This window comes from Delphinus delphis, chromosome 1 (genome assembly GCF_949987515.2).
Source record: "Delphinus delphis chromosome 1, mDelDel1.2, whole genome shotgun sequence".
NCBI classification, from domain to species: domain Eukaryota; kingdom Metazoa; phylum Chordata; class Mammalia; order Artiodactyla; family Delphinidae; genus Delphinus; species Delphinus delphis.
In genome coordinates this window covers 23,227,664-23,250,052 of record NC_082683.1, presented here as the reverse complement: position 1 = coordinate 23,250,052, position 22,389 = coordinate 23,227,664, and the positions used below count along the sequence as shown (strand labels likewise).

The following is a 22,389-nucleotide window of genomic DNA, read 5'->3' as shown; positions in this document are numbered from 1 at the left end:
GCCCTGAGCTTCTCCTCCCCAGCCCACCACCACCCCATTCCCCTGCTGGCCCAGGTCCAGGCCGGCCCCATCCTGCTAGCAGAGCAGGGAGTGACATGGAGAAGGGAGGCAGGTCCCAAGGGTAAGATGTGTCAGCATCCATGCCTTTCTGATCCCTGGCTCTGTACGGTCTCAGAACAAAGAGGTCAGTTGACAGGCCTCTGTGATGGCCCCAAACTTCAGAAAATTGGAATAAACCATAACCATCTGGGTGTACTCCATGCAGATAGCTAAATGAGAAGACAAGAACTGATGGGAAAGTTCTCTGCCTCCGCTTTCTTGGCTCCCCCAGCTCTCACAGAGAGCAGCTTAGCGACGGTCCGCTGCTCCAAGGATGAGACGCAACTCCAGCCTAACCAGACCCCTCCTCTCTCCAGCTTCAACTGCTCCACCACCCCTGACCCTAAATCTTTTCACCTCAGTCATGCAGGCCTTCAAAATGTCTGTGCTCCCTCTCCCCTCAGGGCCTTTGCACATGCTCTTCCCTCCATCAGGAACACACTTCTCTTTTTGCCCAGTTAAGACAACTAGCACATTCCAAAGTAGGGGGTGACCCTGAGAGTGGGGTGAATTACAGGGTCCATTCCTGGTTGGTGGGGAACCAAGACTCTGGAAGGGCCCTGCTCACTCCTGGCCGGCCTCTTCTGGAAGGAGGAGGACTTGCTTTCATAAGCTTCCTTGAACTTTCTTTAAATCATAGTTTCAGAGACCATCTTATCAATGTGTAACCTAAAAAATTCGTTCATAACATGTCCCTTTTGTGTAACATGCACAGTTTTGGTGAGAGAGGCAGGAGAGCTGTTCCCCCCTCCTCCCTCCAGCTCCCCCTCGGCGTGCAGTCGAGCCCCCCTGGACAGCCCATGAGTCTGTGAGACCAGACGTGACTCTGCCATCTGGTTCTGGGCGGATTTGGGAACATTGAGCTGGGTCTAAATTGCCCCTGGGCTCAGCTTCTGAGAAGTTCTTCTTTCAAAGTCTCCTCTGTGGGGGAGTGGACGGTGCCAGTTTCCCTTGGAACACAGAGCTTATTTTACTCACCTGTGCCCCCTCTCAGGCCAAGAACAGTGCCCGTGCTTAGTAGGAACTTAGAAAATCTCTGGTTGAATTGAACGTGAAACAGGAAGTGAACAAGCTTTCAAGGGGTGCATCAGAGCATGGAAAGCAACTGTTTGTAAATTAAAATCCTTTTCTTGGCCCCTGGAGAGTATAGTGCTTTCAGGGAGGCCTTTGACCAATACTTGGGTAAAGTGCAGAATTTCTTTCAACTGTAAATAGTCCTGACTCAGGAAGTTGGATCCTTCCAACACACACACACACACACACACACACACACACACCCCTCTCTCATTATATATAATGAGTCGATCATAATTATTCATGGATTCCATATTTGAAATTTTGCCTGCTTGCTAAACTTTTTTTGTAACTCCAAATCAATACTTAAGGTACTTTTGCTGTCATTCGCGTACATGCACAAAGCAGGGTAAAATCTGAGTGACCCGATGCCAGCTGAGTCAAACAAAGCAAGCTCTGCTTTGCTTGTAAACTAGTGTGTTTGCCCTGTTTAGTGCCATGGTTTTTGCATTTTTGTGCTTTTTGTTGGTGATTTCGCTGTTTAAAACGGCCTCCAAGCACAGTGCTGAAGTGCAAGAAGGCTGTGATGTGCCTTACGGAGAAAATATGTGTGTGAGACAAGTTCCCCTGAGGCATGGGTTTATAGCGCTGTTGGCTGTGAACTCAATGAATCAACAGCATCTATTAAATAAGTTGTAGTTAAACAGAAACACCCGTAAATCAAGGTTATATATTGATCCATTTACTTTTGTAGAAACTGCCAAACTTTTTTCCAGAGTGGCTGTATCATTTTATATTCCCACCATCAATGTATGAGGTAATCCATTTCTCTACATCCTCACAAGCATTTGCTGTTGTGATTAATTTTCATTTTATTCACTCTGACAGGCATGTAGTGATAGTTCACTGTGGTTTTAATTCACATTTCCCTAATGGCTAATGATACGGAACATCTTTTCCTGTGCTTATTTTCCATCTGTATGTCCTCTTCAGCGAAATGTCTGTCCACATTATGGAAATAAGCAAAGATCAACCAAATGATAAAAGCAAAGGCTATTTATTCTGAGCTCACCAAAGCAAGGGAGTCAGCCACCATCACTTGCGTTTTGGCAGAGACTCAAAAGAAGGCAGAGGAGTGGGAAAGCTTTATACTGTTAAAAAGGGAAGGCTTCAGATACACCCTATTGGAGGCTGCTGTCCTGGGAGAGCTGCAGACAGGCTGACTAGAAGCAGGGCATCCCCTGTGATTGGGTAGGGGGGCATATTTGGCTTTCTCTGGTCGGTCCTAAGTTGGAAGCAGAAACAAAAATTGATGAAGCTGTCAGTTACTAACAAAGTCCTAACCCTTTGGAGCCATGTATTACAGAAGCTATTGTTTAGTCTACTAGATGGTCACTAGAGATAGCAATCTGGCTTCCTGCAAGTCTGACTGACAGCAGGCTGGCTTCCTGGGCTATTTATTGTAGGTAAGAGATTGGTTTCCTGGGCAGGTTGCTGCAGGTTGCGGGTCAAAGTTCTGTGTTTCTCTATGGCCAGCCCATGGTCCAGTTATATATTCAGTCTCTCAGTGTCTTTTGTGCATTTTTAATTGGCTTTAACTGTATTGAGCTCTTCACTTCGCCTTAGATCCCAAAGGTTTTCTTCTATATTTCTTTCTGAAACTTTTATAGTTTTATGTTTTACATTGAAGTCTGTGATCCATTTTGAGTTGATTTTGAGGTTTCAGTAAGATGTGGTTTATGGATGCCTATTGTTCCAGCAAAATTCATTGAAACAGCTATTTTTCCTCCATTGAATTACTTCTGCACCTTCGTCAAAAATCAGCTGGGCATATATATTCACGGGTCTGTTTCTGGGTCTCTATTCTGTTCCACTGATGTCTGTGTCTATCTGTCCACCAATACCATGCTGTTGTGATTATTATAGGTATATAGAAAGCCTTAACATCAGGTAGAATGATTCCTCCCACTTTATTCTTTTTAAAAAATGTTTTAGCTGTTCTATTCCCTATCCTTTTCCATATAAAGTTTAGAATAAGCTTGCCTATGTCTACAAAAGACTTTCCTGAGATTTTGATAGGAAATGCATTAAAACTATAGATCAATTTGGGGATAATTGTCATCTTTGCTATGTGGAATCTTCCAGTCTGAACATTGTATGTCTTTTCATTTATTTAGGTCTTCTTTGGTTTCTGCTGTCAGCATTTTGTAATTGTCAGGATCATACACAGGTTTTGTTGTGTTGATACCTGAGAACTCGATTTTCTTTCGGGAAACTGTAGATCGCATTGTGTTTATAATTTTGGTTTCCACATTTTTGTCACTAGTAGAGAGAAATGTGATTGAGTTTTGTGTGTTGATCTTGTATACTGTGACCTTGCTGAACTCACTTTCCAGTTACAGAATTTTTTTAATAGACTTTATTTTTTTTTGAGATGTTTTAGGTTCACGGCAAAATTGAGCAGAAGGTATACAGATTTCCCTTATACCCCCTCCCCCCATATTCATAGTCTCCCCATTATCAACGTCCCCCACCAGAGTGGTGTATTTTTTTACAATTGATGAACCTGCATAGACACATCCTTATCACCCAGAGTCCATAGTTTACATTACTATTTACTCTTGGTCTTATATGTTCTGTGAGTTTGGACAAATGTACAATGGCATGTATGCACCATTATAGTATCACTGCTCTAAAACCCTCTGTGCTCCACCTATTCACCCCTCCCTCCCCTCTCAACCCTGGAAACCACTGATCTTTTTACTGTCTCCACACTTTTGTCTTTCCAAAATGTCATATAGTTGGATTCATATAGTGTGTAGCCTTTCGCATTGACTTCCTTCACTCAGTAATATGCCTTCAAGTTTCCTCCATGCCTTTTCATGGCTGGACAGCTCATTTCTTTTTAGTGCTGAATGGTAATACCACAGTTTGTCCACTCATTCATGGAAGGACATCTCAGTTGCTTACAAGTTTTGGCAAAGATGGATAAAGCTTCTATAAACAACCGTGTGTAGGTTTTTATGCGGATGTAAGTTTTTAACTACTTTGGGTAAATACCAAGGAATGCAATTGTTGGATATATAGTAAGAGTATGTTTTCTTTTGTAAGATACTGCCAAACTGTCTTCCAAAGTGGCTGTGCCAGTTTGCATTGCCACAAGCAGTGAATGAGAGTCACTGTTGATCTACATTCTCACCAGCATTTGTTGTTGTCAGTGTTTTGGATTTTGTCCATTCTAAAAGGTGTGCAGTGGTACCTCACTGTTGATTTAATTTCCCTGATGACATACAGTGTGGAGCATCTTTTCATATACTTGTTTTGCATTTGTATATTTTCTTTGGTGAGGTGTCTCTTAAGGTCTTTGGCCCATTTTTTAAATTGGGTTGTTTGTTTTCTTATTGTTGAGTTTTAAGCATTCTTTGTATGTTTTGGATAACAGTACTTTATCAGGTGTGTCTTTTGCAATTTTCTCCAAGCCTGTAGCTTGTCTTTTCATTCTCTTGACGGTGTCTTTTGTAGAGCAGAGATTTTTAATTTTTAATGAAGACTGGCTTATCAGTTCTTTCTTTCATGAATTTTGTCTTTGGTGTTATATCTAAAAAGTCATCACCAAACAAAAGGTCATCTAGATTTTCACCTATGTTATATCCTATGAATTTTATAGTTTTGCATTTTACACTTAGGTCTATGATCCATTTTGAGATTATTTTTGTGAAAGGTGGAAAATCTGTGTCTACATTCATTTTTCATCTTTTTGTATGTGTATGTCTAGTTCTGTCACAATTTATTGAAAAGACTGTCTTTCCTCATTGTGTTGTCTTTGCTTCTTTGCCAAAGATCAGTTAGCTGTATTTATGGGGGTATATTTCTGCGTTCTCTATTCTCTTCCATTGATCTATTTGTCTATTCTTTCAGCAATAGCACATTGTCTTGATGACTGTAGCTTTATAGTATGTCCTAAAGTTGGGTAGCATCAATCCTCCAACTTTGTTGTTCTCCTTCAATATTGTGTTAGCTATTCTGGGTCTATTGACTCTTCATATAGGCTTTAGAATAAATTGGTCAATATCCACAAAATAACTTGTTGAGATTTTGATTGGTTTTGCATTGAATCTATAGATCAAGTTGGAAAGAATTGACATCTTAACAGTATTAAATCTTCCTGTGTATGAACATGGAATAGCTCTCCATTTATTTAGTTCTTTGAATTCTTTAATCAGAGTTTTGGTTTTCCTCATACAGATCTAGTATATATTTTATTAGATTTATACCCAAGTATTTCATTTTGGGGGTGTAAATGTAAATGGTACTGTGATTTTTATTTCAAAGTCTATAAGTTCACTGTTGGTACATAGGAAAGTGATTGATTTTTATGTATTCATCTTGCATCTTGCAATCTTACTATACTGTAATCACTTCTTAGTTCCAGGAGGGTTTGTTTGTTTTTCTTTTGTTTGTTTTGGGTTTTTTTGGTTTTTATTTTTTTGTCAATTTGTTAGATTTTCTACATGGACAATCAAGTCATCTGTGAAATAAACATTTTAATTTCTTTTTTCTAAATCCATATACCTTTTATTTCATTTTCTTGTATTACTCCATTAGGTAAGACCACCAGTAAAACGCTGAAAAGCAGTGGTGAGAGGAGACATTCTTGACTTCTCAGTGGAAAAGCCTCAAGTTTCTCACTGGTAAATATGATGTTAGCACTAGGTTTTTTAATAGATATTCTTTATCAAATTGAAGAATTTCCCCTCTATTCCTAGTTTACTGAGAGTTTTTATCATGAATGGGTGTTGCATTTTGTCAAATGATGTCTCTGCATCTATTGATATGATCATGTGAGTTTTCTTCTTTAGCCTGTTGATGTAATGGAGTGCATTAATTGATTTTTGAATGGTGAAACATAAATTTTTGATTTATGCCTGGGATAAATCCTACTTTCTTGTGGTGTATAATTCTTTTTACATATTGTTGGATTCTATTTCCTTATATTTGGTTGAGGATTTTTGCATCTATGTTCATGAGAGATATTGGCGCGTAGTTTTCTTTTCTTGTGATGTCTTTGTCTACTTTTGGTATTAGGGTGATGCTGGCCTCATAGAATAGGTTTGGAAGTATTCCATCTGCTTGTATTCTCTGAATGAGATTGTAGAGAATTGATATAATTTTTTCCTTAAATGTTTGGTATACTTCACCAGGGAACCGTCTGGGCCTGGTGCTTTCTGTTTTGGAAGGTTGTTAATTATTGATTCAATTTCTTTAATAGATATAGGCCTATTAAGATCATCTGTTTCTTCTTGTGTGACCTTTGGCAGATTGTGTATTTCAAGGAATTGGTCCATTTCTTCTAGGTTATTAAATTTGTGGGCATGGACTTGTTCATAGTATTTCTTTATTATCTTTTTTTCATGTCCATGGGATCTCTAGTGATGTCCCCTCTTTCATATGTCACATTAGTAATTTGTGTCTTCTCTCTTTTTTTCTTTGTTAGCTTAGCTGGAAGCTTATTGATGTTATTGATCTTTTCAAAGAAACATCTTTTGGTTTTATTGATTTCTCTATTGATTTCCTGTTTTTAATTCCATTGATTCTGCTCTAATTTTAATTATCTTTCTTCTGTTTCCTTTGGGTTTTATTTCCTCTTCTTTTTCTAGTTTTTTTAAGGTGGAAACTTTGATTGATTATAGATTTTTCTTCTTTTCTAATATACACATTCATTGCTATACATTTCCCTCTAAGCAATACTTTCACTGTATAAGTTCTATTTTCATTTTTATTTAATTCAAAATATTGTTTAATTCAAAATATTGTTTAATTCCTCAAGCTTTCTCCTTTGACTCATGTGTTATTAAAAGTATTTTGTTTAACCTTCAAGTATTTGGAGATTTTCCAGCTAAATTTCTGCTCTTGATTTCTAGTTTAATCCCACTGTGGCCTGAGAGCAGACATTATATGATTTCTATTATTTTAAATGCATTAAGGTATGTATTATGGCCCCAAATGTTGTCTATTTTGGTGAATGTTTCATGTGAGGTTGACAAAAGTGTGTATTCTGCTGTTGTTGGATGAAGTAGTCTATAGATATGCATTATATCCAGTTGGTGGTGTAGTTGAATTAAATTATGTCCTTACTGATTTTATGCCTGTTGCACATGTCCATTTTGACAGAGGAGTGTTGAAGTCTCCAATTATAACAGTGGATTCATCTACTTCTTGCAGTTCCATCATTTTTTGTTTCACATAACTTGATCCTCTGTTATGAGCTGCATACACATTAAGAACTGTTATCTCGGAGAATTGACTCCTTCATATTATGCAATGTCTTCTTTTATCCCTGATACCTTTCCTTGAACTAAAGTCTGCTCTATCTGAAATTAATATAGCTACTCAGGCTTTTTTTTATTATTATTAATGCCAGCAGGGTATATCTTTCTTCATCCCTTTACTTTTAATCTTTATATTTAAAAATAGGTTTCTTGGGCTTCCCTGTTGGTGCAGTGGTTGAGAGTCCGCCTGCCGATGCAGGGCACGCGGGTTCATGCCCCAGTCTGGGAGGATCCCACATGCCACGGAGCGGCTGGGCCCATGGGCCATGGCCGCTGAGCCTGTGCGTCCGGAGCCTGTGCTCCGCAACGGGAGAGGCCACAATGGTGAGAAGCCCGTGTATCGCAAAAAAAAAAAAAAAAGGTTTCTTGTAGACAACAGCTATCAGTTAATTTTAAAATAGGAAAAGAATAGAGAAAATCAATGAAATGAAAAGCTGGTACTTTGGGAAAATTTAACAAATTAAAAAAACTCTAAAAAGACTGACACAGATAAACAGAGGACACAAATAATCAATTTCAGGAATGAAATGGGGGATGTCATTACATATCTTACAGCCACTAGAATTATAGTAAGGTAATAATATGAACAACTTCATGCACATAAACTTACAATTAGAAGAAATTAACCAATTTTGTGAAAACCACAAACTATCAAAACTCAACCAAGATGAAATAGACAATCTGAATAGTCCTATAACAATTAAAGAAATTTAATTCATAGTTTAAAACTCCCCCAAAAGAAAATCCCCAGGAGCAGATAGTTTCTCTTAAGAATTCTGTCAAATAATTAAAGAATTAACACCAATTTCACACAATCATTTTGAGAAAATAGAATAGGAGAGGGCACTTCATGACTCATTTTATGAGGCCAGAATTACCTTGATACCAAAACCACTCAAAGACAGTACAAAAATGAAAATTATAGACCAAAATCATTCATGAGCTTAGATACAAAAATGCTCCACAAGGTATCAGAAAATTGAATCCAGTAATGTATATAAGCAATTATAAACTTTGACCATGTAGGATATATCTATCCTAAGTGTGAAAGTCTAGTTCAATATTCAAAAATCAGTCAATGTAATCCACCATATCATCAGGCTAAAGAAGAAAAAATTATATGATTGTATAAATTGATGGGTAAACATTTGATAAAGTTGAATGCCTATTCATGATAAAAAATATTCAGCACACTAGGAATACAGTGTGCTGAATTTCTTCAGTGTAATAAAAGCATCTACCAAACAACAACAAAAACAACAAACTCTACAGCTAACACTGTATTCGATGGTGAAGGACAATACTTTCACCTTAAGATTGGGAACAAGGCAAGGAGGTGTGGTCTCACCTTATTCAACATAGTATTGGAAGTTCTAGCCAGTGCAATAAGGCAATAAAAATAAAGAAAAGCATACCAACAGGTAAGGAAGGAATAAAACTGTCCCTACTTGTGGATGATATGATTGTCTACATAAAAAACCCCAAGAAATCTAAAACAAAGCAAAACAGCATTAACAAAAAACTTGCAGAGACTTCCAATTTCCAATCCAACACGTAAGAAGCTGGAAGTCACGACTCTGTCCTCATTGACACAGGGCAAGGAGACTAGAGTGGCAAATAATCTTGCCTCACAAACCCACCTCATTCTGCCTTGCTGCTGCCAGCTGGGAGTGGAAGCTCAGCTCTTCACTGAGCCCCATGGAAACAAGAAAAGGTAGGGGAGATCAGAAAGCTGACTAACACTGCCTCACATTCCCTCGCTCAACCTTGCTGCTGCCCAATGTGTGTCCATCTCTCCATTGTTCCCTGCTGAGACCAGAGTGAGGTGGCTGGTGAGTGGAGTGCTGACTAATCCCGCCTCACATTACCTCACTCAATCATACTGATGCTAGATAGAGGCGGAAGTTCTGCTCACCCCTGGATGCTGCTGACACCACCAAAGAGGAAATCAGAGCACCACCACCCACTTTTCAGGTGTGTGGGGAAAGTGGAAGATCTCTCTGTTTGCCCTGTTGATATCATAAGAATGTGGCGTTGTTTTCCCATTGATGTTCGGTTAGATCAGGTGGTATGGCCCCCAACTTTTCTTGTATGTTAGACAACCCTTACCCCTGTTACTTGCCTAGGGAAAAATAGGATTTTCTTGGAATTTATTTTTTTGCCTGTGCCTGTTCATTGTTCCAGGTTGGAGGCATCTACAGAACTCTGTCTAGGGTATATGAGACACAATAAGAGAACTCAAAGAACTTACCACCATGTTATTCCTAAAGTCTTGTGGTCCTGGGAAGTCTGCTTCCTTCTTTCCACCTTCCAGAGTGCTCCTTTGAGTTTTTGTTGAATTATGTCCAGAGATTTTAGTTGTCAGGGGGAATACCTGGGTGAAATGAGGCTACTCCATCTTGGCCAGAATCAGAGGTCTTAACATAATCTTTAGACAGAATGAATTTTAGACAGACATTGACGATCATTTCATATCCTCTTCTCTCTGTGCTGACATGTACTCTTTCTACAAGAAGGTCACTCAGAATCTTGTAAGACTTTGTTTAAGAACAATATACATTATCTGTGACAGTTTCAAAGCATGTCTGCAAATTCTTTGACACTCCTTCAACAGAAGAATAAGGTCTATGCCACTTTATCTTAAACCTAGAGTAAGCTTACTGTCTGGTCAATCAATAGAATACAAAAGTGACACTATGTGACTTCCAGGCAAGGTCATAGAAGATAATAAAGCTTTCTCTTGGTTCTTAGGAATATTCATGCTAGAGCCTTGAGCTGCCATATAAATATTCTGACTGCCCTGAGGCCTTTATCATGAGGAAATTCAAACTCATCCACCGAAAGAGACCACATGGAGAAGCTTTGAGACAACAAAAGGGGAAGGAACAAAATGGCTAGCCAGTCCCCAGATGTTACTCTTCCACACCCACTCCAGTTCTACCCACAATCTAATTGCAACTGCATGAAGAGGGAGCAGGGAGATAGTAGGTAGGAATAAGGTCAGCAAGGTGGTTGGGGTAGGGGTAGGGGCTCAGTTCATGTAGGGCTGGGTGAGCCATTGCAAGGACCCTGGCTTCTTCCCTGACTGAAATGGAGTCACTGAAATGTTCTGAGTACATGATGGACGTGCTATGACAAGTTAACTAGGATCACACAGGACCTTTTATGAAGAGCTGACTCTTAGAGGAAAAAGGAAACAGGGAGGGCAGTTAGGAAGCTATTGCGAGAATTCAAGACAGAGATGATGTGACTGGGATGGGGGACCAGGGAGGTAGCTGTGGAGTCGAGAAGTGGTCAAGTTCTGTGAATGTTTTGAAAAGCAGCCAGCATGTTTGCTGATAGATGTGGTATGGGATGTGATAGGTCACGCATGACTCCAGCTTTCTGGCCTGAGAAACTGTGAGAATGGAGTTGCCTTAACGGAGCTGAGGGAGACAGTGGGAGCAGCAGGTTGGGAAGTGAGGCAGGTGAAGAACAGGCTGTCAGCTGGGATGTGTGAAGGACATTGGATACCTGTTGGGCTCCCAGGTGGAGATGTTGAATAGACAGTTGGATGTATAACCCTGGCATTCAGGAAGAGGTCTAGGCTGAGATGTAAATTTGGGATCCACCAGTACATGAATGGCTTGTAATGAACATGAATCTGATGAGGCCCCCAGGAGAGTGAGAGAGGATAAGGAGAAGCGGACCAAAGATGAAGCCCAGGGACAGCACAAGTTTACGAGTCGAGGAGCCAAGAAGAAACCAGCAAAGGAGATGGAGAAAGCCAGCCAGGGAAGTAGGAGGAAAACCAGGAGAGGATGGGCACAGAGGGGCGAGAGGGTTTCAAGGAGGAGGGAGTAACAGACGGAGTAAGATGACAGCTGAAAACTGATCACTGGATGTGACAGTGTGAGGTCATTGGTCACTTTCACAAGAGCAGTTTTGGATGAAGAGGTGGAGATGAAATCCTGATATGAGTGTGTTAAGAGAAAATTGGAGGAGAGAAGTAGGAAGTGATGTGTATAAATAATGCTTTCAAGTGGTCTGACCGTAAAGATAAAGCAAAGAAATGTGTTTGTAGCAGGAGAGGTGGTTTTTCTTTTTAATTTTATTGAGTGTTTTATTCTTTGTGGCTGTAGAAATAAATACTGGCGTGTTTGCACACTGATGGGAGTGATCCAGTGGAGAGGGGAACTTTGATAATGCAGAAGGAAGAAGAGAATTGCTGGGGTGATGTTCTTGAGCAGATGAGAAAGGATGAGATCTAATGCATAAATGGCTTTGGAAAGGGACATGTGAGTTTCAGACCTGTGATGAATTTTCCCAAGGGTCTTCCAACAAAGTTGCACATCCTTCCACATACTTACCTGTGCCAAACCAAGACAGATAGAGTATCTTTGCATCATGCTCCTCATATTTTTCAAGAAACTTGTTTTCTTTGTTCAAAACTATATCATAGAGATTCTCCTATGTTAGTACATAGAGACCAAACTCAATCTTTTTAATGACTGCTTAGTATTCAGTAGCACGGATGCATCATTATTTATTTAGCCAATCTCCTGTTGATGGACCTTTATGTTGTCTCCAATGTTTTATTTGCTATTGCAAATAATGTTGTAGATAACCTCCTTGCATAAATGCATATCCTTGAGCATTTCAGAATCACTAACTCCTAGAAGTAAAATTATTGGACCAAAAGCTAAGTGCCTTTTGAATTGTGATAGATGCTGCTCGAGTGTCCTCCACAAAGACTACTGCAGAGAACATCCCACTAGCGGTGCTGGAGTGTGACAAGTCAATAGCAGGCTTGTTTAAAGTGGGTCTCAACTTTAAAGTGTTGCCAGAACCATAAGTGATAAACCACTGACCCCTCCTCTCCAGGCTGTGAGAATGTGCCAACCCCAGCTGGTCTGGGGAGCTGGAGAGGCAGAGAATTGGGATGGTGAGAGAGGAGAGAGCAGGCAATGTGGGGCAGGAGGGCAGATCTGAGGAGCTGCAGGGAGCCGGGCGCTAGCCTGGCTCCTCAGGCCACTCCTGTGGGGTCCCGGCCAAGTGGCTCAGCCTCTCACTGCCTGATCACAACAAACATGCTTGTGTGGATCCAGGGAGGTAGCAAACATGAAAACGAGATTGTAAATGTTGGGGCAGAGACGGCAGGCTGCCCACCAATAGTCACCCTCCTCTTCTTTCCTCCTAACATGACCCCTATTTTGTCCGGGACAACAATTTCCCCTACTTAAAAACATCACATTTCCCCTTCTGCCGGTAGTCATGTGACACAGCTCCGACCAATGAGATGGGAGCAGAGGTTCCTGAGGGCATTCTGGGAAATTCCGTGGACAGGCTGCCTCTGATCCTAAAAGGCACCCCTAGGTCCTGGTGAGCAACCGCGATGCGACCTCAGGGGCCCCCAAGTGCGTGGAGGACATCGAGGGGAGATAAAGGAGGAGACTGAGCCAATGGCATCTTGGAGCCGCTGGCCCTTCACCAGCCCCTTCCAGACACCTCGTTGGGTGAGAAAAGTAAGCCTCAGATTTGTCTCCGCCTCTGCTGGTCAGGTTCCCTTTACTCTCAGGAAGGCCATCCCTGACTTTTCCACTAATGCCGCATGAGAACTTTCTGCAGTCTGGTAGCCTCTCCGGGTCGTATTATTTTTTTTTGGTGGGGGATGGATCAAGCCATTTTATTGAAGGGCTTCGGAGGAGGGTAGAAAGGCTGTGAGGACAATGAAATCCGACGTCCTTCTCCCAGCCGGGACCTCCCCAGCTTCACAGTCACTGAAAGATCTTTGTTCACGTATTAAAGTGAGGGAATCAAACCAGGAGTGGGGTTTTTTTTAATACATTTTTTATTTTTAGAAGAATTTATATTCACAGAAAAGTTTCAAAAAGAGTATAGGGAGTCCCTTTGTACTGCTCACCCCATTCCCTTGACGTTAACGTCTTAGTAACTAGGGTTCATTTGTCAAAACTAGGAAACTAACATTGACACATCACTGTTAAGTAACCTCAACTTTATTCTATCTTTACTAGTTTTTCCTCTAATATCCTTTTTCTGTTGCATAAGCCCATCCAGCAACCACATTACATTTAGTCCTTGTATCTCCTTACTCCCCGCTCTGTCCTGTGACAGTTTCTCAGCCTTTCCTGTCCCGTATGACCTTGACGGTCTTGAGGAACATTTTGCAGAATGCTCCTTCGTTTGAGTTGGCCTGATGTTTTCTTCATGACTAGACTGGGGGAGAATTGCACAGAGGTGAAGTGCCCTTCTCATCACATCATTTCTGGGGACACATGCTACCCACAGGATTTATCACTGTGATGTTAACATCCGTCATGTGGTTAAGGTGATGTTTGCCAAGTTACTCCCCATTCACCCACTCCTGCCCTTCCCATGCTTGACTTTTTGCAAGCAAATCATTGAGTATGGCCCAAATTCAAGGGTTAGGGAGTTAAATTCTATTTCTTGGAGCAGGGAGTATAAATTCTTTGGAATTCTTCTGTAAGGAAGATTTGTCTCTCCTCTTCTATTTATTTATTCATTTATTTATTCATATCAGTATGGGCTCATGGATATTTATTTTATACTTTGGTTTTGAGTTTTAGTGTTGTATCATTTATCTTGTTTTTCAAATTGTATCATCTTTTGGGGGCTCTTTCAGGTTCCTTTGTCCCTTTGCCATGCTCCCATCATTCTGTTTTTGAGCACTTCCTTACTTTCTTACAAGATGCCCCAGGCCCATCTTGTACATTCCCTTTCTCAGTCCTAGAATCAGCCATTCCTCTAAGGATCTGTGGTTCCCTTCATTTTAGAATCATATTAGAAACCAAGATCTGGGCACTAGACCAAGGGATTGTGAAGGTACTTTCGGCTCTAAAACTATAGGATTCTAGACTTAGGATAAAAGTGGTTCCAAAGTCATTCCATTACAGGGAGGATGAAATGAGATCTGCCATGTTCCATAAATATTCGTGTGAGCCGTGCCTGATGGAGGAGGTGCCTGTAACACCTTCTGCTGTTCCCACTTTCACCTCCTCATCATCACCATCCTTGGGGAGGAGTGATGGGCTCCTGCCTCACTCCAGAGACCAAATCCCCACCTCGGACCCTTGCCTGGTACCGAGGTCCCCATACCACAACTTGGGTCACAGCTTTGCTCCTGTGGGGCCACTCCTCCCCTTTTACCCCTGTCTTGGCTTCCCCAGGAGCAGACCCTGCGATAAGGGTTGGAGGGTGAGTGGTTTATTGGGGAGGTGGTCCAGGTAAGCATCAGGACGACTGGGGAAGTGAGACAGGGGAGGGAAGGAAGCCAGTAAAAGTTGCATATTGAGCAGGTGACTGCTGCGGCGGCAGGGCCTCAGTCCCGGCTTCGGGGCAATCTGGAAGGTGATGCAGAGCACATCTCAGAGGTGCCCCACTGGAGGGGAGGGGCAAGGAAATGGGAGGGTTTACATCCAACCCCAACCTTCACTGGGTGAGGGCTGGTCCTAGGCATCAACTCCCCAGCACCCCAGCTTGCTCTGTATGCTGGCCAAGAGGAAGTCCTCAGAGGAAGCAGCAAGGATACTTAAAGGAGGAGACTCAGCAAGTCTGAGACAGGGGTGCCCAGGGGACAGGGGTAGAGCACCAGCAGCACCCCAGATTCCACAGCCTGGAGCCTTGTTCAGAGCCAGAGAGCAGCCCTCCTTGATGGACGGCACTGCTCCTGTCTGCATACTACCCATTGCTGGACATCTGGCCTGGTCCATCCAGCCATCTCTCACTTGGCACCAGAATGTCAGGTCCTGTCTCCCATCACCTGCCACCTTCCTGTCTACCTTGGTGGAAGCACATTGTCCAGATCCTCACTGTTCCACATCCAGGCCATCTCAATGTTGACCCACCCTCCTGCTGCCAAGTGGTGCCCAGAGCATCCTCAGAAGACCAGGGATGGGACAGGTGAGGGCTGGAAGCTAAGGCTCCCTACCGCAGCTCAGCAAGTTGCCTGGGCACCATCTCAAGTCAACAGCCACTTGCTTCTCTGAGCTCCTGCTGTGTGTCAGGCACCGTGCTGAGAGCTTCCTGTGACCCTCACATCCTCCCTGTGAAGGAGTGTTCAACAGCTGTACCTTCTGGGTGGGGAAACGGAGGCTCTGAGAGGTTAAGTCTCAGCCCCAAGGTCACCCACCTGTCGCTAAGGAGCCTTGAAGGGGACCCACACACATCCCACGCTCCCACTGCCCTTATCTGCAGTGATGTGGTTTGCAGTAACCTCCAGGTGTAACCCTTGCCTCAGTCCCCTTCCCAAATCCTGGCCGTTGTTTACCTGGAATAAGCCTGGAGCTCCCACTAAGTCACTGTTAGAGATGGTCCCCAGGCTGGTGCCCAGCAGCAGAGACTCTGTGAAATCCAGCCCTGCTCCCCGATTGTGACTTACCTGACAATAATTAGTTCATTATGTCTAAAGTGCATCTGATTCCTCTGGAGGCTTTGCAGTAATTACAAGGTGGTACATTATTAAAAATGATTTATGGAGGCTAAAAGCTTTGGACGAAGAGCTCAGTGGCAAGATTGCTGGGCCCCTATGAAAGAACTTGCCTGAGATCACAGGTTGGATATGAACCAGGACCTGTGGCTGACTCCACCTCCGGCCCCCGACCACTGCCCTCACTGCCCCTCTGCTCCTGGCTGTCCATCTGTGCAGCTTTTAAGGCTCATGGCGTCAACCACCCTATGAGGGTGAGGCTGGTCAGATCACTGTCCCCCATCTACAGGTGTGGGAACTGAGGACCAGAGAGGGAAGGCAACTTGCCCAAGGTCACACAGCAGGGAGTTGGGGGATCCCCGTGTGTCTGACTCCTCCTCTAGGGCTGCCTTGCCTGCCCCCCACCGCCCTCCCCACAACAATCCCCAGAGGAAAGCACAGACTGAGGCCCCCTTCTCCCTGGGGCGGGAGTGTCGTGGGCCCACAGAAAAGCCTCCATTCGCGGTATCTCCTGTCCTGGTGGCCAAACCCCTCTTTCTAGGTCTGCACCACATCCCCCCTTATCCTCCCCCACCCAAGCCCCGGGCTGTCACTTCCCTAATGTACCCACTTTACTTATTACCTTCAAGGAAGACTTCATCCAGGAGGCAAACACAGAACACCTGCTTCTGATGATTGAAGGTGTCCTGGCTCCCTTGGATGTAAAGGGAGCCCCTGCAGTAACACACCATTAACCTCTGCCAGGGCTGGACAGCCCCCGACACCCCGACATGGTGCATCCCCGTCCCCGTGCCCACAGGCGCTGGGCCCTGGGCAGTTCCTCACAGGGGCTAGTGCTCCAGCTCGGGACGCACTATGTTTTGCATCCCGCTCTGCCACTCACTAGGTATAAGATTTAAATCCAGCCACCTGACCTCTCTGAATCTACTCTCCTTACCTATAAAGTGGGAATGTTATACTTACGTTCTCCAGAACTCAGTTTTCCCCTCAAAAAGGTAGAGAAGTGAGGTCAATTACTTGTAAGCTCAGCAAGGACCTGGACCTTTGGCTGCTGTATCCCTGGCACCTCAAAAGTGGTAGGATGACAAAATGTTTTTGTGAAACCATCCTCCTGCCTTCCTGCTCCCGTGCCCTCCCTTCACTGGGCAAGGTAGCAGACGGGGCTTGCTGAGCTGTGCGACAAAGACCCATCTGGCCCTGAGGCCCAGGGGCAGGGATGTGGGGTTCAGGCAGAGGAGACTGGTGGGGCTCCTGCCATGTCCGCACGGCCAGTCTGATTCCAGCAACCCTGCGAGGGAGGGGCTGAAACAGCCAGGGAAACTCACCTAACAGGGCTGGAAGCTGGTGAGAGCTGGTGAAGGAAGGGGGTGAGCTTGGCAAACCGCGAAGCGGGCTGGTTTGTGTGCACTTGGACGTGGGGCACGTCCCTGGGGGACCCTCCCTTTTTCCTCATTTTTCTGGAGCCCAGCACCAGGTGCTTCCACAGGCAAAACAGGGGCCGTTACACGGAGGAGTTAAGGGTCTGAATGGCCAGTGGGAACCCAGCAGGACTCAGCTCCTCAGTCACCCCTGGGGCTGGGGACGAACCGAGGGTGAGGAGAACGTGTGTGTTTCCTCTCCTGTGAGATCAGGGGGGGCCTGGACCACCTCCAGGTCTCCCCCTCCCCCAAGATGCCACAATTCCCCTTACTCCTTTCGGGGTCCCTCTCCCCTCACAGAGCCCTTGGGGCAGCAGGAGGAGGGGCACGGCCCCCAAGGCCCCAGGGCCACATGTGGAGGGGCCAGCAAGGCCACCTGACTCCCAGTCCAGGGCCAGTGGTCTTCCATGCCCCCTGGAGAGTCAGATGTGAGGGTTTCCGCCTGCCAGCTCCCTCAGAAGGTGAGGGAGGTGAGCCTGTGCCTCGAGGGCCTGCACTTTCTCACCTCCTATTTGCACGTGGAGAAAATGAACTTGGAACGGGAGGCACCCAGAATCCACTGTACAGATGAGGAAACTAGGTCTTGGAGAGGTCAAGTCATTTTCCCAGGATCCTACAGGTGCGCAGTGTCAGAGGTGGGATTCAAACCCAGGTCTTGGTAGCTGCAGAGGCAGAGCCCTCGGTGACAGAGCCTGGACCCTGGCGGTGGCCTGCACTCCCCTGGGCCCAGAGAGCCCCGGCAGCGCCCAGCCTGCTCTGTACCCTGAACTGTGGGGGCAGCTCGATCATTTCCTGAAGACTCTGCCTTTTCCCAACCCCAGGCCTCCACATCTGAGCCGACCCTGTCCCTGTAGTTCCTGACAGTCTCCACGACTGTGGCTGACCTGGGCCTGGGGCACGCCTGGGCTCTGTTAGGGGCCTCAGGGACCTAGCCCTGGGATTCTGGCCTTGCTCGTTCGTCTCATTGGCAGGTCTCTCCTGCTGCTTCAGAGCCCTCAGCTCCCCCAGGCTCCCCAGGAGAGCAGGAACAGCCAGGCCACGCCTCCCAGAACACAAAATGCCCAACTCCGCCAACAGGACAGCCGCCCAGAAGGCTGAGCCCATGCTGAGCAGAGCTGGAGGCCAGTGACCGACAGCGCAGACGCCCCAGCCAAGCCCTCCCTCCCCCCAAGGGGAGGGCCGGGCTGAGTGGCGGTGACCCTGCAGATCCTGTGGCTTGGTGGCAGCAGGAGGACAGTTGTCTCCAAACCCCACCCTCCCTTGATTGACAACCTAACCCCAGCCAAGACAACCCAATTTGTTGCATCTTCCCACACTTAGAAAAGCACTAGGACGCTATTACCACGTTGGGCAGGCCAGGTCGGGGAGGGGTTTGTGGGTGAGCCCTGGGTCCCCCACCCGCTGAGGAGGCGGATGAGGATGGGCTTCCCCTCACGGGGTCAGGCATAGACCTGAACAAGGTGCCAGCTATTCCACAGGAAAGAACGGTGGCATTTCTAAACCAATTTGTGGTGCACACTGTACAGTTCCTCAACCCCTTTTCTACAGTTTGTGAGGAGAAACCGGCAGAACTTTCTCTTCGTATGCAGCAAATTGAAACAACTCTCAATATTTTAGATGCGAAGTTGTCATCTATCCCAGGGCTAGACGATGTCATATTTGAAGTATCTCCTATACGTGTCGCTAGGATCACAAATGAAACACATTCTGAAACCACTTCAGAGCAATCACAGAACAGTTTACAAGACTCTGGACCACGGGAAAGTGAAGTCACACCAGAAAATATCTTAACTGTAGCCAAGGACGTAAGATATGCCAGATATCTCAGAATGGCTCAAGTGGGTGTTCCAGGGATGGCAATAAGAAACGAAATGATATCGGAAGGACTAGACCCAGATCTTCCTCAGAGGCCAGATGCCCCAGTGCCTGATGTAGAAGTGAAAAAAATGCAGAAGAAAGTTCAGACAGCGAATCTTCTTCTAGTGACTAAGCTTAATTTTGATAACAATTACAGATACATGTGTCGGTGCACATTTACGTTCTATAAGAAAGAGAGCCTGGACTTTAACTCTTAGTTATAAAAGCAGCAAATGGCTACATTTCCACCACCAAGCTTCCTCTGTGAAAAAATAAATAAATAAAGCATTTATTAAAAAAAAAAAAAAGCACTAAAATCTTTAGCTGAGATATGTGTGCCTTGTGACGAGCGGCAGCCCTCTACCAAGATGTGTGTGTGAATGCATGTACCCCTTCTCCAAAGTCACATGTATGCTCACCTCCCCCTGCCTCTTCCAAGCAGCTCCTCGGAGCTCTCCGAGAGACTGTGTCCTGGGCTGTAGTCCTCGGTAACTAGGTGTTCCCTTGGAATTGATCTTTCCATGAAGGGCGTGCTTTGGAGACATGAAATAACCAGCAGAGAGCCTTAAATGAATTACACTTGTCGACTGAAATAAAAATGCACCACGTGAGAGCAAGTGCCCGCGGTGAGGGGAACTCACACCCCTCCCTGAACAGCTGGGCGAAGGGGGAACACCAGCTCCGGATCAGAGGAGTCCCCACAGGTCTATGCCAGGTCCCTCGGGCTTGTGCTGACTCACCGTGGCAGGGCCTGCCTCTCCACAGGCAAGACTGGCAACAGTTGCTACTCTTCACATCACCTGCCTATGAGACCCATCCTGCCTACGAGCCAAACTGAGGAGGGAGGGGGCCAGAAGCAGACATTTTCCAGATGTCTGTACTTTGCAGGGCAAACAAACGCTGTCCAGCTGGACCTGCTGATGTGAGATTCAACGTGGCCAGTGGGGAGGACATGGCCCTTGGGCTCAGGCAGCCCCCGCTGTGGATCCAGGCTCTTTCGAGCTCTGTGACCCTGGCCAGGCACTCAGCATCTCTGGGCCTCAGCTTCTTCACCTGACACATGAGGCTAATAACAACTGCCTCTCAGGGACAGTTCTATTTTTAGAGTCAAATGAGATCTCCAACATGATGGCCAAAACATGTGCCTCCACGTGTCCATTACTTCATAAATCAATGATGAGGAAAATGCAGAGTGTCAGCTAGAGGTTTGGATAGTTGGAAATATACATTTCTACTTTTCCCCTCTCTTACCTCACCTTGGACCAGCTGACCTGGCCCTTTATACAGAACCCTCCTCTGGCCCAGGCATCTCTTCCATGCTGTCTCCCAGACTTTCTCTGTGTCATTCCCCGTGACTCTGCCTCTGTCTCCAGATGCTTCCCACTCTCCCCTCTCCCTGCCTTTAGGACTGGACTCTCTCCAGTGCCCTGGGCTCATTTGCCCCACTCACATGTGAACTGCCCAGTTTGGAAGACCGTGGCGAGGTCACTTCTGCCTTGAAACCAGCCGTGTGCCAGACCCCAAGGGAAGCTGTGTAGGATATGGGTGTTGGGCTGCACGTCAGGAAGGGCACCTCTGCTCCTCTGCCCCCCGCCTGCCTGGCCCTTCACCAAAGCCCAAGTGCAGTTGGATGGACCAGGAGCTCAGCTCACAGCAGGCAGACCAGCGTTGCCTAGCATCCACGGTGTGCTGGGAACTTTAGTTCACTCAGAACCTGGGGGGTCACAGCGGGTGTGCTCCTGGGCCGTGTGGAAGCCAGGGTCTATCCTAAACCCTGTGATCAGTGTGCCTTGTATGGTAGGGAAGAGAGAGCCTCTCCACACAGCTTTAATTGAGGAATTACAGGGTCCTGGAGGATGGAGTCAGGAGGCTTTGAAGACAGACCACCAGGAGGGTGAGGCTGGGGGTGGGAGTGGGGGGCTGGGAGAGGAAGCCTCCCGCAGGGTCACCCAACCTAGATCTCAGTCTCAGCTCTCCCTCCCACTCACTCATGACCTTAAGTTGGGCAAGCCCCTTGACTCCTCTGAGCCTCAGTTTCCCTGGGATTCTGTGAGGGTTGCATGAATACAATGCATGTGAAAGTCCCAACACAGCACTCGGCTCAGTAAAGATGAGCTGGAATCAAACCTCGTCCACTGTGATGACGAGCCCTGGGAACAGGACCCAGTGTTCTGATGCCTGAACTCCGACCCTCCTGCCCTCCCTCCTGTTCTAGAGGCTAATCCCAGCGTCCCTCCCTTTGGACTCAACAATGAGTCATGTCACACACTTGGTGCCTCCCTTGGCCATGTGCCCCTCAAAGCTTTCAAAGATGCCGGGATTCATCAGGGCACCGCTCCCCGGGATGACCGCAGCTCCACACCAGCTCCTTTCCCATCTCCCTCCCTCCCTCGAGATTCCACATCCTTGGGACAATAGCTGAGTGCATTTGCAGAGAGTTTCTAATGGCTGGTTGGGTCCCTCGAGGACTACTGTGCATTCACTATAATGACATTCATTAGTCTGTCTGACATCAGTACTGTTCTCAGGTTAATATGTTTAACTTAATGAGGCATTATTTTCAGTTAGAAAACTCCTGAAGAAGCGTGATTTCTCCTGATGAACTAAGCTGATGAATAGATTAATACCAGGCTTGAACAAGCTGACCAAGAAAATGAATCTAACCAGCTTTGTTTGCTTCTTTAGTGATGGGCTGTGCTTAAATTAATTTGCGCAAAACTGCCCATTTCTTAGGGGAAGAAACAGGAAGAAGACCCCACTTGGCTCTGTGATTTGTCCTCCATGTGCCTGTTGCTTCCCTCCCCCCGACCCCCAGCCCCAGCTCCAAAGAGAGAAAAGAGCAAGGACCAGGATGTGAAAGGAGGGAAGGAGAGGAGTGCCTGAAGTCGAGCAGCAGGACGGGCCAGAGTGTGAAAGGGGAGCCCCCACGTGGCTACAGAGGCCACCGGCACAGTGGGCACAGCGGGAGCTGGCTGGCCCGTCTCTGTCATCGCCCGCTTTGTGGGGTTCACTGCTGTAGCCCCAGTGTACAGCACCTAGTGGGCACTCAGTAGATATTCGTCACATGATTGCAGTAGGTGCTCAACACAGATAGCTCTTACTGTAATTCAAGGAATCATGTGACCTCAAGAGGGAGCAGGTGCCCAGATACATCTGGTGGCTGAGCCAGATGACTCCTGACCCAAGGGTCAAGGATGACCCAAAGGTCAGTTTCCTTTGATGATCT

At 45.8% G+C, this 22,389-nt stretch overlaps 1 pseudogene; it reads left to right on the top strand.

The window, feature by feature from the left end:
* Window positions 1-17,713: 17,713 nt before the first annotated feature.
* On the top strand, window positions 17,714-19,296 carry LOC132423305 (WASH complex subunit 3 pseudogene; annotated as a pseudogene).
* Window positions 19,297-22,389: the final 3,093 nt, after the last annotated feature.